This window comes from Nanorana parkeri, unplaced genomic scaffold (genome assembly GCF_000935625.1).
Source record: "Nanorana parkeri isolate BGI_ZX_2015 unplaced genomic scaffold, ASM93562v1 scaffold1238, whole genome shotgun sequence".
In the NCBI taxonomy this organism is placed as follows: Eukaryota; Metazoa; Chordata; class Amphibia; order Anura; family Dicroglossidae; genus Nanorana; species Nanorana parkeri.
This window is the reverse complement of record NW_017307506.1, coordinates 444,812-458,472: the sequence shown is the minus strand read 5'-3', so window position 1 is coordinate 458,472 and position 13,661 is coordinate 444,812. Positions and strand designations below refer to the sequence as shown.

Genomic DNA, 13,661 nt, shown 5'->3' with positions numbered 1-13,661 from the left:
ACTGCATCCAGTTACATTATAGTATATAATGTATAAGGTATTAACGAAGCGCAGATCCCGCCAGCTGCTGAATACAATAGCTGGCAGGGGAGATTCCTTTATCCACGATGTTTAGCATGGATGAGGTAATCGATTGATCGCTGAACGAAATAAATCTAATGGTGTTTTACCAGCTTTATTCACTAATATTCACACTTTCTAAAGTGAACATTCACATTGGTGAGATAACTGTCTCTACTCCTTCAGTAAATCAACCACTTCTATAGGTTTATATTCTTCTGAAACAAACAATCAAATACACTGGTGTATTGTGTCCGGTTATGTAAGTAGAGTTTACTATTATTTAATGCTTATAAGCAGATCAGAAGAGTGTAAAATGTGTATATCAACTATTTTGGAAGTGACTGCAGTAATGCTATGCAATCAGTTTCTCATCTTTTAGTAAATCAACTTCGTTGCATGTAGGAGCACACCTAGCACTCGTGTAAAGGGGAAGCAGGAGTGCATCCAGATCCTGTGTAAACAGACTGGTTCAGCACAAGCCAGACATGAAGTCCACATTAATTTTAGCGAAGAGCAGTGCACTGAAAAGCTTGTACTTAAATTACCAAGTGCTTGGTGCTAGACCTCAGAGAAAGCTCAGGAGGTATTTTGTTAAGAGGGCCTTAAACCCACAGGTATTTGCTTTTTCAACCAGCATGTCTAAGTTTATTTCTGGTGATCTCCACATTACACTCCATAGGTAGTATACTGTAGAGCAGTGCTGACTTTTTTTCGTTAAATCAGCCATTAGAGGGTCATCTATCATTTTTAAAATTAATTGATTTTCTGTAAGCTCTACCAACATTCATGTCTTAGCATTTCTGACTTGTAAACTGTGATAATGTCCCATGAATGCAAAAAATAATAATAATTGTTTAAAAATGTATTCCTATGGCATAAAATGTACTAATAAAAGGATAGTGGTCAAGCAAAGCTTTTACAGGGGTGTCATTGCAGATGCTATAAGCTTACCTGTAGTGATATACATCTGGGTAAAAAGTATCTTACCCAACGTTCCTACTGGCCAAAGGTCAAATAGAGGTTCATATATGTACCATTGTACTACTGCAGCTGAATCCTGGCTAGAGAGAGTCAGATGTTTCTTCCGATGCAATGAGTGAGCTGATATTTGCATATTCAACATATCATATCATTTCACCTTTTTTTTTACTCCTGCTGAATTAAATGGTTTTTAAATAGAGCATTGCAAAATATTAAACTGTCCTTCTTACATCACAAACAAATTGTGTTTTGTTCCACAGACAGACTATTTTCCCCACCAGTTGAGGAGTTGGCGGGTTTCACTATGCAATAGTGAGTTCTGCTGACCTTAATCCTGCAGCTATCAACAGATTTTCAATTTCTGTTGCATTGCGCTTTTGCATATCATCATTCTTCTCTGCACTGTCTCAGTAGACTTTACGCTCAGATTATTTATATCATAAGGGAAGACACACATATGACTTTTTCTAATTAAATAAATACACAAACAGGCACATGCGCCTACACAGAGACACAGAGTCTCTCACAAAGTGATAAAACAAGCACACATTGTTTTTTAGCTGGCGTCAAGAGGTAATCTAAATATTAGAAGCAGTGGATTGTCTCTTGGTTTTGGCTTAACCCTTTCCTGTGATTTTGCACTCATTTGGCTCAGGGCATATATTTTTTTTGAGTGACTGGGTGAAGAAAGCTTTAAAACGTCTTCATTCAGTCCACTAGATGAAGCACAAGTAAGCAGTGGTGCCAGCTGCAAAGCCAACATGGCGTTCCCTGAATGTTGTTGATTTTCTGTGTTTGTAGGGGGAGTTCATACAATTGTATTTCTAATTTAACTGAAGGTTGTGGAGCTGACAGATGCATGACCTCATAAACCATCCGCATCGTAAATGCTATAGCCCACCTCTAACTTAAAGAAAAGAATAACAGGGCTTTAGTTTGCTGGAGTGCCAGCATTTTAATTGTGAATCACACAATTCACACACTCCACTCCATACCACAGTGTGTGTTTCATACCAAAGAGCTTTTCCTTCAACTAAATGGGTAAGGTCAAGTCTGAAAAAGTGGGTGACCTGCAGCCTTTCACTTCAAGTGTGCCCTGGAGTGATGCTATGGGGGAAATTTATCAAAACTGAAGCACACAAAATCTGGAGCAGCTGCGCATCATAACCAATCGCCTTCTCTCTTCAGTTTGTTCAGTTAAGATTTAAAACGAAAGAAGCTGATTGGTTGCCATGCCCAGCTGCTCCAGATTTTGTCTGCTCCGGTTTTGATAAATTCCCCCATATGTGTCCCCTCCCCATCTCCAAAACTTTGTTTTATTAACAAGTGCATATCTTATAGCCCTCACTGTAAAATAATAAAGTAGAGTGTGAGTTTTGCTCATAGCAGACATTGAGATTCCAAAACAATTTTCCTAATACACGTTTGAAAATAAATTAAAAAAAAAAGCTAACAGTAATCAAGTAGCTTAGTGGTTAACATATATATTACTGTGGCCTTTCCAAAGTTGAAGCACATAATTCCATCCCACCAAGAGTAAACCCCGCATTTTGATTGCATGTTTTGCTTGACTAGGTTTCCTCCAACAGTCCAAAAACATGTGCTATAGAATGCTCTAAGGACTATATAGGCTTTAGAGTGAAATCTAGAGTAAAGATTGATGCAAATGGTTTAGTGTTCTCTGTAAAGAGCTGCAGAATATGCTAGTGCAATATAAATAAACCCTATTTTGCTGATATGGCCAGTATCTCTATTGTGCCTCTGCAGTTGTAAGGGCCTTTTTAGCCTTATTTTGTTTAGGAATGTTGGCAAATACATTGATATATATTTGATTCTTACAAATAAATAAACAAATGTGTGGCTTTACTTACCTATATAACCTCTTGTAGAGTTGCCTCCAGGGCTGCTGAACACCACAAAGCAAATGTGTTATAGAAGCCTCTGGCTAATAAGGCACTGAGGCACCTTGATATAATGTAAATGCAAGAAACACATACATTCAGGAAAAGAAGGTGTCATATTAGTGTGTATTAGGGTGCTGTCTGAAAGGATGTACATACTTATCTTCGCTAAGTAGAGGCTTGGGGTCTTGTACTAAACGGAATACTTTATGCAGCAAATGCATACCTGCTGCAAACATATCTTCATTGTGTGAGTCCAATGTTCTTAATTGCTGGCAAAGAAGGTAGTTATAACTTCTACAAACCCACTGAAGTTGCTCAAATGATTTATTTATTTAGCATACCTTTGAATCGAACGTAAAGTGTCTACAACTGTAATATCCAGTATAATATAGAACTTCTTGCAAGAAAACAAATATGTAGAAATTTGACATCCTGCTTCACTGTAAACAACTTTGTTGTGGCCCATGTATTCCTTCTTTTTCACTGTTAGATGGTCAGTGGACAACACACATTTTTAAAGGTGTTTATTTTTGCATTTTTGAACGAAACAAACTTGTTGAACAATGAAACAACGCACATGCAAGGGTGTGCAAATACAGTCACATACACACGTTCATAAACAAATGCTTTCCAACACTATCTAATGTAGTAGAAGAAATACTGTGGAGACTCTTTTAGAAAGAGGAGTGCCCCCAATAGATCTCTCTGTGCCCACAGAGAGGAGGGCAGCACTGTTGGATATAATATAAGACATCAAGTTATATATATCAAGTTGACTTAGTTCCTGAACTGGTCTGCCAGATGGAGTCATGTTTTATGTCTAACCATAGTTGCCACAGCTTGTAATTGTTTTTGGGACAGGCTCTGTTGTGTAGAATTCTAAATTTGAGTAGCAGGTCATTTATGATCCCCCAAATTTGTATAATTTAGGGTGAAGTAGTTTTTTTCCAATTTAAAATAATAACTTTCCTAGCATAGAAGAGTATCAATCAATCAATTTGTTTTTTGAAAGGGAGAGGGCAGAAATGAACCAGCAAAGAGACCAAAGAAGTTTTCAGGAATGTGTACCCAAGTCTAAACAGTACAAGGTTGTACACTCAAGTCCAGTATGGCATGACATATGACCATGTCCAGAACATATGAAGAATATCAGCTGGTGATTCAGAACATCATTGGCAAGAAGCACTGGAAACCAGGCCCAAGATGTGTAATTTCACTGGAGTGTAATGCAACTAATGAATACATTTAAATTGAATGAGTTTGTGTGCAGAATTAATTACTTCCATGAACCAGACCACTGCGAAATCACCCCAAAGGTCCTTGCCAAATAATTGATGAAGGTATGTCCATTTGTGTTGAACTGCCTCAAAGGGTCAGGTGCAACTAGATTGTATATGAATTTAAATGGTAAATGTGGGTTTTCCGGAGGTGGAGAGTTTCCAGTCGAGATATGGGCATCTGAGGAAATGTGTATTGGTGATGTTTGAGTGAGCTTTCAATTGATAAAAGAGAAGAAAGTCCCACTGGCAAATAAATGAGAGTGTTTTAATGCCTTGGTTTGACCACCACTTGGAATAAAGATGACCTTGGAGTTCCTGCAATTTAGGGTTCTAGGCAAGCACTTCAGTTTAAAGAGAACCCTTACCCAAATCTTTGAAATTACAACAAAAACACCTTTAGAAATGTTTAGTAATAACAACCTACAAACAGATACTTCTAGATAATTGCTAGCTTTTTATTCCTTGCATACCTTATTTTTATTTTCCTCCCTATTCTTCTGACAGTGGCCATTTTTACTAAGGGCAGATTAATCCACCCAGATGTGTGACTTGAACATGTGGCCATGCACATCATCTCTGGGGAGGAAAATGCCTTTCCCTGAGATCTCGTGAGATTACAAATGAGATTTCCCAGCAATTCACTGCTAATGTAACCTTGCCAGGATGCAACGCTTGGACACAGGCTATACCACTAATGCCTATGAAACCAAGAAGTGGAAAAACAATAATTATAAGTAATGAAAAATATGTTTGTTTAACTAAAGAATGTAACATGATTTCATATCAGCATGTAGAGCTGCATGCTGTGGGGATTTGTTAGTAAAAAGGGGTAAAGGTCTGCTTTAAGGCAGGGTCCCTACACAAAAAGGAAGAAACCATGGACTCTATTGTTTTAAAGAAGAATAGGGAACGCCTTTCATTTTTTTTAGTGTGGCACTACAAAATGAACAAACATAAAGGCTTAAAAAAAGTTTACCTACAGCTGCTTTTGATATACAGAGTGGACCCAACTGAACTGACAGCTGAGCACCACAGATTACACTGGTAAAACAGCCCAATTCTCTTTGCAGGCACAGTAGATAGACCCTACATTGCCCACACATGGGCAAAGCACCAATTAACTCTAATGTTTTAGTTATGCACATGAATATTATCAGATTACTATTAAAGCATATCTCCAGCCAAAAACAAGATGGAAATGAACAGCCCATTGAAACATAAAATAACAAAACCAGTTTACTGCAATATGCACCTTCAGTCCAGAGATTTCCCTTGCAGTACTTTCTTTTGGAGCTAGACATCCTCAGCTTGAAAGCCAGCTTTATTAAACACGCTTCTTGCCATTCGCAATTCATAATTAAAAAATAAAAATAAAACATTGATGCTGACATTTTTAAGTGCATTAACTTGCCTAAAAATCCTAGTTTGTAGTACTTATATGTAATGGTAAGGAGGGGGTTGTGCAAAGTTATTTCATCTAGGTAGTTTATCTAATTAACCCTGTCTGTACTGTGCTGGCAGATTTAATTATCAGTTGTAAACTACATCTGAACACTTTCTGTCCTAAGAAAGGGATAAAGCCTTTGAGGCATTCTGTGTTGTTACCATAAAGGCCTGCAAAAAGTAACAGTATTGGCAACTCTGTTTCCTGCAGTCTGTTTGTAAACAACGACAGCATCTTCCAAATCGGCCAATTAGAATTTGTCTCAGCATTACTAACCTCAGACCATAAAGATGACTTATAAGAATTGGAAGAACAGAAAGGTGGAAGCTTTACCCATAGCAACCACGTTCATTGTCTAATCTGAACATGAAAAATGACAGCTGGGGTTTGATTGATTAGGCCCTGTAGATAACACCTCCATGTTTTATTTTGTCTTCTTTGGTAGATCTGTCACATTAGGTAAACACTGTATTTCTTATCACTTGTGTGTCTGATAGAGAGATTGTGTGATGCAACTATCAGTGTTTTTAATGCTTCTTGTCTTGGCACAATTCGCTGTGGTTAATCTTTAACCTATTTGTATAAGACAGCCAGAGGCAGTTCACTTTCTTGATGACGCATTGATAATCTTTTAATTATAGTCACTATTATTGATTGTGTGAATCTGAATAGTTATATAAAGTTACTTTGAAGCAGGCTGAATTACAATATAGCTTATTGTTTCCGTGTGGTAAAGGGACTTAAAAGGCAACTACTGTATAGTCTTTTTTTAGCATACATTTGAAAGAAGCCATTTTAATGTACATTATATTTTCAGTGTATTATGGTGATTTAAAGTTACTCTCAAATCATACATATGTGAATCTGTATTTGCCTAATGCTTTGCCTAATTGTAACTTGCTGACTGTCCATCATATCCACTACCTAGTCACAATCTTAGGTGTATTTCAAACTTTGCTTTTTCTGTGGCTGTTTTTGAAATGAGTATAAGGGCTGAACTAGCGCCTCAACAGAGTTACAGGTGAAACTCGAATAATTAGAATATCATGCAAAAGTAATTGCAGTAAGTGCTGCAAAAGGGGCCCAAACCAAGTACTGAGTACATATGCATGCCTGTACTTTTCAGAGGTTCGATATTGTTCTATGTACAATCCTTGTTTTATTGATTGCATGTAATAATCTACTTTTTTGAGGTTGTGGATTTGGGGTTCTTGGGGTTTTCATGAGCTGTAAGCCATAATCATCACAATTATGACAAATCACGGCTTGAATTATCTTGCTTTGCATGTAATGAGTCTATCTCATATATTAGTTTCACCTTTTAAGTTGCATTAGTGAAATAAATGAACTTTGCACGATATTCTAATTATTCGAGTTTCACCTGTATACTAGGGTCTGCCGGGAAGACTGCAGTTGGATTTTTAGATCAACACACATACTGGGGCCAATTTTGATACGTCAGTTAACTTAGCAGCACTTTTCTAGGGTATAGGAAGAAAGTGGAGCACCCAACAGAAACGCACACAAGCACAGGGAGAACATGCAAACATGAAGGTAGTGTCCTGGCCAGGACTCAAACCAAGGACTCTGCAAGTGGCTGATCTCTCTGCAAGTGGCGGGAGCCAGCCGTAAGATCACGGCTGGCTCCGCCCAGCTGTCAGAAGCAGGCTGTCGGCCGGCCAATGGCCGGCTACTCGGCCAGCTTCGGCTTTCACCTGTGCTCAGTCGAGCCGAAGCATATGCCTTCGGCTCGACTAAGCCGCTCGGCCGACTTCGGGAGCTGTACGGGCTATAGTGAATAGCCCGTACAGCAGCCCTTCGGTTCTACTGAACCGAAAGGGGTCCTGGGGCCGAAGCTAGCCGAAGGATCAGCCAAAGCTACGGCTAGATCCTTTGGCTGCTTCGTGAATAGACCCCTAAGTCTATACAAATTGACTTTTGTTGGCTGTCTCTCTCACAGCAAGTCAAAATTAAAAAAACCTAAAAAAAACCCCAAATGAAATACCAAACCTCCCTTTCCTCCTCTAGAGGACACATTATTTTTTTTACCTTGTTCCTGCAGCAGGAAACAGCTTCTATACTCTATGTGGCATCAGCTTCTGTGGTGGTATGGCAGCGATGCTGCACTGCTCTTTATACCAGATCAAAGTTGCCATTCTCATGCGGGCTGAGCCTTGATGTAGTTTTACACTTCGAGTGGGTTATTCTCTCGGCTGCATTCGGCAGCTTTGTGAATAACTCTCTTGGTATTTCCCACTGCTTTCTGGATTAATAGCACTATCTCTGTTGTTGAAACCCTCCCACTCTGAGCTGCAGTGTCTGGGAGCGGGAGCATGTGAGACATAAATGAATGAGAATTTTCCTCAGTCAGGGAAGGTAAAGAAAGTTTTTTGTTTATTTTTTGATGATTGTGCATTACAAAGTAACTGGATTTTTTACTTGTTTAAGGGAATCACATGCTGTGATAAGGGAATGTTCATATGTTTGTTCATATGTATGTTCATATGTTTATCCAAACATGCAGACACATGAGGATCAGCATTATGGATTTTTTTAAAGTGTTCCCTTCCCCTCTCCATAGGCATATTTGTGTTATGAACATGCATATTTGTGTTATGAACTTTAAAGTTTAAAGTTTTCTCTCCACCAGCCATTTCTTACTTTTTGTGTACACTGTACGGTGCATTTACACACTCAGCCCATTCATGTCCTCTCTAAGATGCCATGAAAGGGCCGGGTGCCTGGGAGGATGTAACTCATGTGTGCATGCAAATTTCTGTAAGTCTCTTTTCATTGCAGTTGTCTGACTCTTCAACTTGAATATGGTGGTAAAGGATCATCTGAGGAACACAGCTGTTTGTAGTTAAAAAGAAGATATACCCAGTTTACAAATAATATTAATTTTCCAGTTCTAATCCATGTCCCACTGATATCCTCATCTTTGTGCACTTTAGGGCTTTAACTGATTAGTCTTGTTAGTCCAAGTGTCTAAATCATCTTCATTTTGTGATTAGTCTTAAAAAAATCATAGTTGGGTGCATGGGGCCCCTGCCACAAGCCAATACCGTATCCACTACATATATGAAAGTTAATTAACCACAAACAGATTTTTCAACAGAAATACTTATTGCAGAACTGCTACAGGGCTTGGCTAATGCAGGCAATGGCCCCACTGATCACTTGTTTGCCATTATTAGCCTATATCTGTTTTCGGCTAAAATTTAAATTTCCCGCTCGCCGCTGTCCGCCACTCACGCCACGCCCACCGCACACGCCAGTAAACCCGCTCACGCTGAGGACATGCATCTGTCCCTCTCCTCCCGGTGAGCTTCGCGACCGCTGACAATCAAGGTAAGTCACTCGAGATCCCTTTTTAATGTTTCCTGTATTTCTTTTTTAAAGCAGCACACTGTAGAACATTAGCAGCTATAGAGGAACAACAAATCCCAGCAATAGTACATTATGCAGGATGTTTAATGTATTATTGCTGGGATTTGGCGTTATTACATGGATGGCAAAAGTGGCAGACGGGCAAGGAGAAGGCGGGGGGAAGAGGCAGAGCGGGAGTGAGGCAAAGTTGCTGCACCATGGGCCTCTAGGTTGTACTTGCCCCCTGGGCTAAAAGTTGCCAGTCAGCCCCTGGTTCAACCTGAATCATTTTTCTAGACAGGTATGGCTACGGGCACAGGTCCAAACATAAACGCTGAATCATTTTCAAATATATTTACAAGCCAAATAATTCTTCTTCACTTTTGCAAGCATTTTATTTGTAAAACAATTTTAATAGACATGTAATTGGCGTTTTTAACAGCAGTATTATGTTTAATATTTTATGGATCCACATACTTCTACATGTTAAAAGAAAGTGACTCAGTGATTGCACCAGTCAGTCTAAAATACCTAAATGTAAAAAAGCGAGCAATAACTTTCAAAAAAGTTTAAAACAAAATCCAAACCTGTGCCAAATTAGGATATAAAATATTGTATCCTATAATTTTTGACCTTATCAATTGCAATCAGCAGAATATGTTTATCAGATAAATAATGTTAATGTATGGATTACCTTTTATTTTATTTTGTCATGGAAGTAATGATATGTTTAGACCCTGTCCCTCATTTTATTAATGAAGGGCTTTTTTGGTTCTAAACCTTAACCACTTCTAGCAGGTTCACATAAATACGCGTAATCCGCTGGAATTGGCTATACCAAGAACATGGCTGTTTCTGCAGCCATGTTCTTGGTATCGTTTTAAAAACAGCAGACGATTGCTGTGTAAATGCTAGCAATCCAGCATCCGTACAGGTGCTGGATCGCTTGTACGGTGCGGCGCTGTGTCCCACCCCCTCCGCCACCGCCGGTGCCGCCATAGGCTTCTTGGGCTCCACTGTCCCCTGTGTGAGCCCGGGACTGGTGTGGTGGGTCTCCCCTGATGGATTAGAGGGAGATCAGCAGGCTTCCAGCCACTGATCTCTCCTGCGATCACTGGACCCGGAGGTGATGTGCATTATATCACTTCCGATGTCACTGTGCACATTCTCTGTCTCCTAGAGCCAGAAAAAGAAGCTGCTGAAGCAGATCACTGCTTCATCAGCTTGTTTGGGGTCCCTAGGTGACAATAGGGGTCTGAAATACCTCTGTGGTCTCCATAAAGAGGACCTGTCACATTATATTTACTATTACCTAGTTACATAGGGGACTTGTTATCCCCCTATGTGATAGCAATAAAGTTGAGTGTAAAAATAATTTTTTTTTACAAATTAAAGTAACAGATAAAAAAATAAAAATTCAATTTTTTTTAAAAGTCCCGCCCCCCACTTGCATGCACATACAATGCAAACACGCATCGGATGCGCCTACCTGCAAAAACTAAAATTGCGCCACACATGTTACATATCATCGTGAGTGTTGGAATGAAAACAATAATTCTAGGCCCATCAATCACTGTTAACACTAAACTGACGGTAAAAGTGTTTAAAGCGTCGCCTACAGGAAATTCTGGTTATTGTAGTTTTTTTTTTTTTTGCAATTTTAAAGCTTGACATGTTTGGTATCTATTTACCCGGTGTGACCCCATCTTTTATATTTGACAAAAAAAATTTGGTATTATATTCTGTTTCTCTGCACTAAATGTAATTTTAGAGTATTTTATCCTAAAAATACTTGTTTGATAAACATTTGCCCAAATACCGTGCAACATAAAAAATTGCAACTAGCATCTTTTTATTCTACAGGGCATCTGCTTTCAGAAAATATATATTGTTTGGGGGTCTAAAGCTGTGTTCTAGCCACAAATTCAGATTTTATCATGTGTGTGCAAATGTAAGAAATTGCTCCGGGAAGCAAGTGGTTAACCTTACCTATTAACAAGTGATAGACTATAATTTCAAAACAAATTAGTAAACTTAATGTGACATCGTAGTCCATCACGTGAGTAAGCTTGTAAGTACTACAACACACTCTAGGACCATCAGGGCAGCCATCAGAAATTCCAGGGCCCCTTACACAGCTTTAGGCCTGCCTCCCCCGCCCCACACCGCCGCCGCACTGAGCCAGTCACATTAGTCTCTGCACAGAGGAGCTTACACTCTACAATTTTGGATATTGTAGTTTTTTTAGATTTGCACATGCGCAATTTTAGGGCTTAACATGTTTGCTCTCTTTTTACCCGACATGACCCCGCCTTTTATATTTTACCAAAAAATTGGGTAATAATAAATGTTTTATAATTTATTATAGGGGAAACAGTTTTTTTTTTAAATTTCGGTAATTTTTCCTTAAAGGAGAACTATGAGGTGAGTGCTTTTCACTCAGCCTTATAATCTGAGATGACCTGTGACAATGAAACTACACAGGTCAGCTCAGTAGATCGTGAAGTGAGCGAACACATACCGGCGTTCGCTCACTTCTCGATCTTGTCACTGCAGAGAGCCATGACAGGGGAGTGCCTGGATTCTCCCCTCCCCTGTCCGATCCTCCAGCGCTGACTGGCGGAACGGATGGGGGAGGGGGCGGGTACAGCTGGCTCTGCCTCTAGATAGGCAGAGCCAGCTGTCACTCACACAGCTGGGCGGATCCAGACATAATTATTGGGATCCGTTTCAGCTGCGGCGTCTCAGTATACCACGAGCTGCAGCTCGCGGTATACTGAGCTTTGGGTAACGGGAGGACGCTAGTTTGTGTCCTCCCGTTACCCTTCGGAGAACTATGGGGAAAAGCCCTGACCCCATAGTTCTCCTTTAATATAGTAAATATTAAACACCATCAAACGAAAGCTCTGTGAGTCCCCCCAAAAATGGTACGAAATTCGTTTCAGTACAGCGTTGCATGAGGGAATAAATGTCATTCAAAGTACTGCAGCGCTAAATACTGAAAAATGGCGGGGACAGGAAGGGGGTGTAACACCGTGGACTTCAAGTGGTTAAAAAAATTTTTTTTGAATTTTTTTTGTTACTTTCATTTTTACAATTTTGTTTTCACACTCAGCTTTATTGCTATCAAATAGGGGGGCTAACAAGTCCCCTATGTAATAGCAAATATAATGTGACAGGTCCTCTTTATGGAGACATCAGGGGTCTTTTAGACCCCTAGTGTCACCTAGGGACCCCAAAGAAGCTGATAAAGCCGAGATCTGCTTCACCAGCTGCTTCTTCTGGCTCTAGGAGCCGGAGAATGTGCCCAGTGACACCAGAAGTGATGAAATGCACCTCACGTTCCGATGTCCAGTGATGGGAGGAGAGGTTCGCGGGTAGAAGCTGCTGCTCCTCCCCTCCACACCGGTCCCGGGCTCACACGAGGGACAGATGAGCCTGGCAATCATGGTTAAAAAAAAAAACCACACACACACCTAATGAAACACACATATTACACACATATCCCGCACTCATTAAAAAAACACACATAGCTTCATAAAAAAAATTACACACACTCATTAAAAAACACACAATAAAACACACTCACAACTAATAATAGTTCATTAAAAAATGTCCCCATCTCCTGCTTACCTATTTTGCAGGAAGGGGGGCTGCATCCCTGGGCTTCAGCGAAGAATCAGTGTTCTCTGCACTCTGGCTGGTGCAGACGAGGGAGCGATCAGTATGGTCTGCATCAGCAAGAGCTCAGCTCGCACAGCACCCGAGGTTACGATGTGGAGTGTGCGGGCCCCGGCTTCCTCCGGTGCTGCGGGGGCCCGGCCGCCTTCAGTCACCTGTGCGGCCGTCACCCAGGTAAGGTTCGCGGCCCCTGAGGCTGCTCGGGCCCCTTACTTGAGTGTCGGCCGTACCACCCTGACGGCAGCCCTGAGGACCATGGGGACAAAAGTAGACAGCCCCCAGAAGGAAGAACAGTGTCAACCCCAATTTAGAGATGATTTGAGGATCTACAACTGAGTGATACACAAATAAGGTACATTTTTGTTAATAGTTAAGGTACTTGAATGCATTTTTAAGATTTAACTCCTTAGTTTAGTTTCACTTTAAGCCCTATTTTACCACAATCTGTTTGGTTAAGTTTTTCCGTTGCTCCCTAAGCCAAACTTCGTTGTTTCCATACACTGCATTGAAGATGGCAAACTGGATTGAAACAGCTGTATGCAGTTTTAAATGAATGGCTCTATAACGTTAAGCTGTATCTGTACAAATCCAGGGTTTCTGAATCTACACTTGGTCCAGAAGCATAAAATAATGATTTGCAAGGCCCTGCCTATTAGGCTACATTAAAAATAAACCCTTATATTTTTGATTTGTGATAGAAGGTATGACAAGAACACTTAATTTGTTAGAAGATCCAATTCTGCCTAACTTTAACAGCAATTGTACATTAATTTACTTTTGCTGTTTCAGTTTTGAGAATGATTATTTACATTAAATATCCCTTTGAACTCACTTAGCCTTTTTTTTAGCTTTGTTTCACTCCAAATACTTTTACAAACAAAGATATTCATTACTTACGATGTCAAGGTAGGATAGCTTCCAAGATGACAGATATTTATG

General features: G+C 40.0%; 1 protein-coding gene across 3 annotated transcripts in view; it reads left to right on the top strand.

The window, feature by feature from the left end:
- Nucleotides 1–13,661, top strand: part of LMX1B (LIM homeobox transcription factor 1 beta) — a 199,944-nt gene that overhangs the window by 16,548 nt on the left and 169,735 nt on the right. The window lies entirely within an intron of this gene.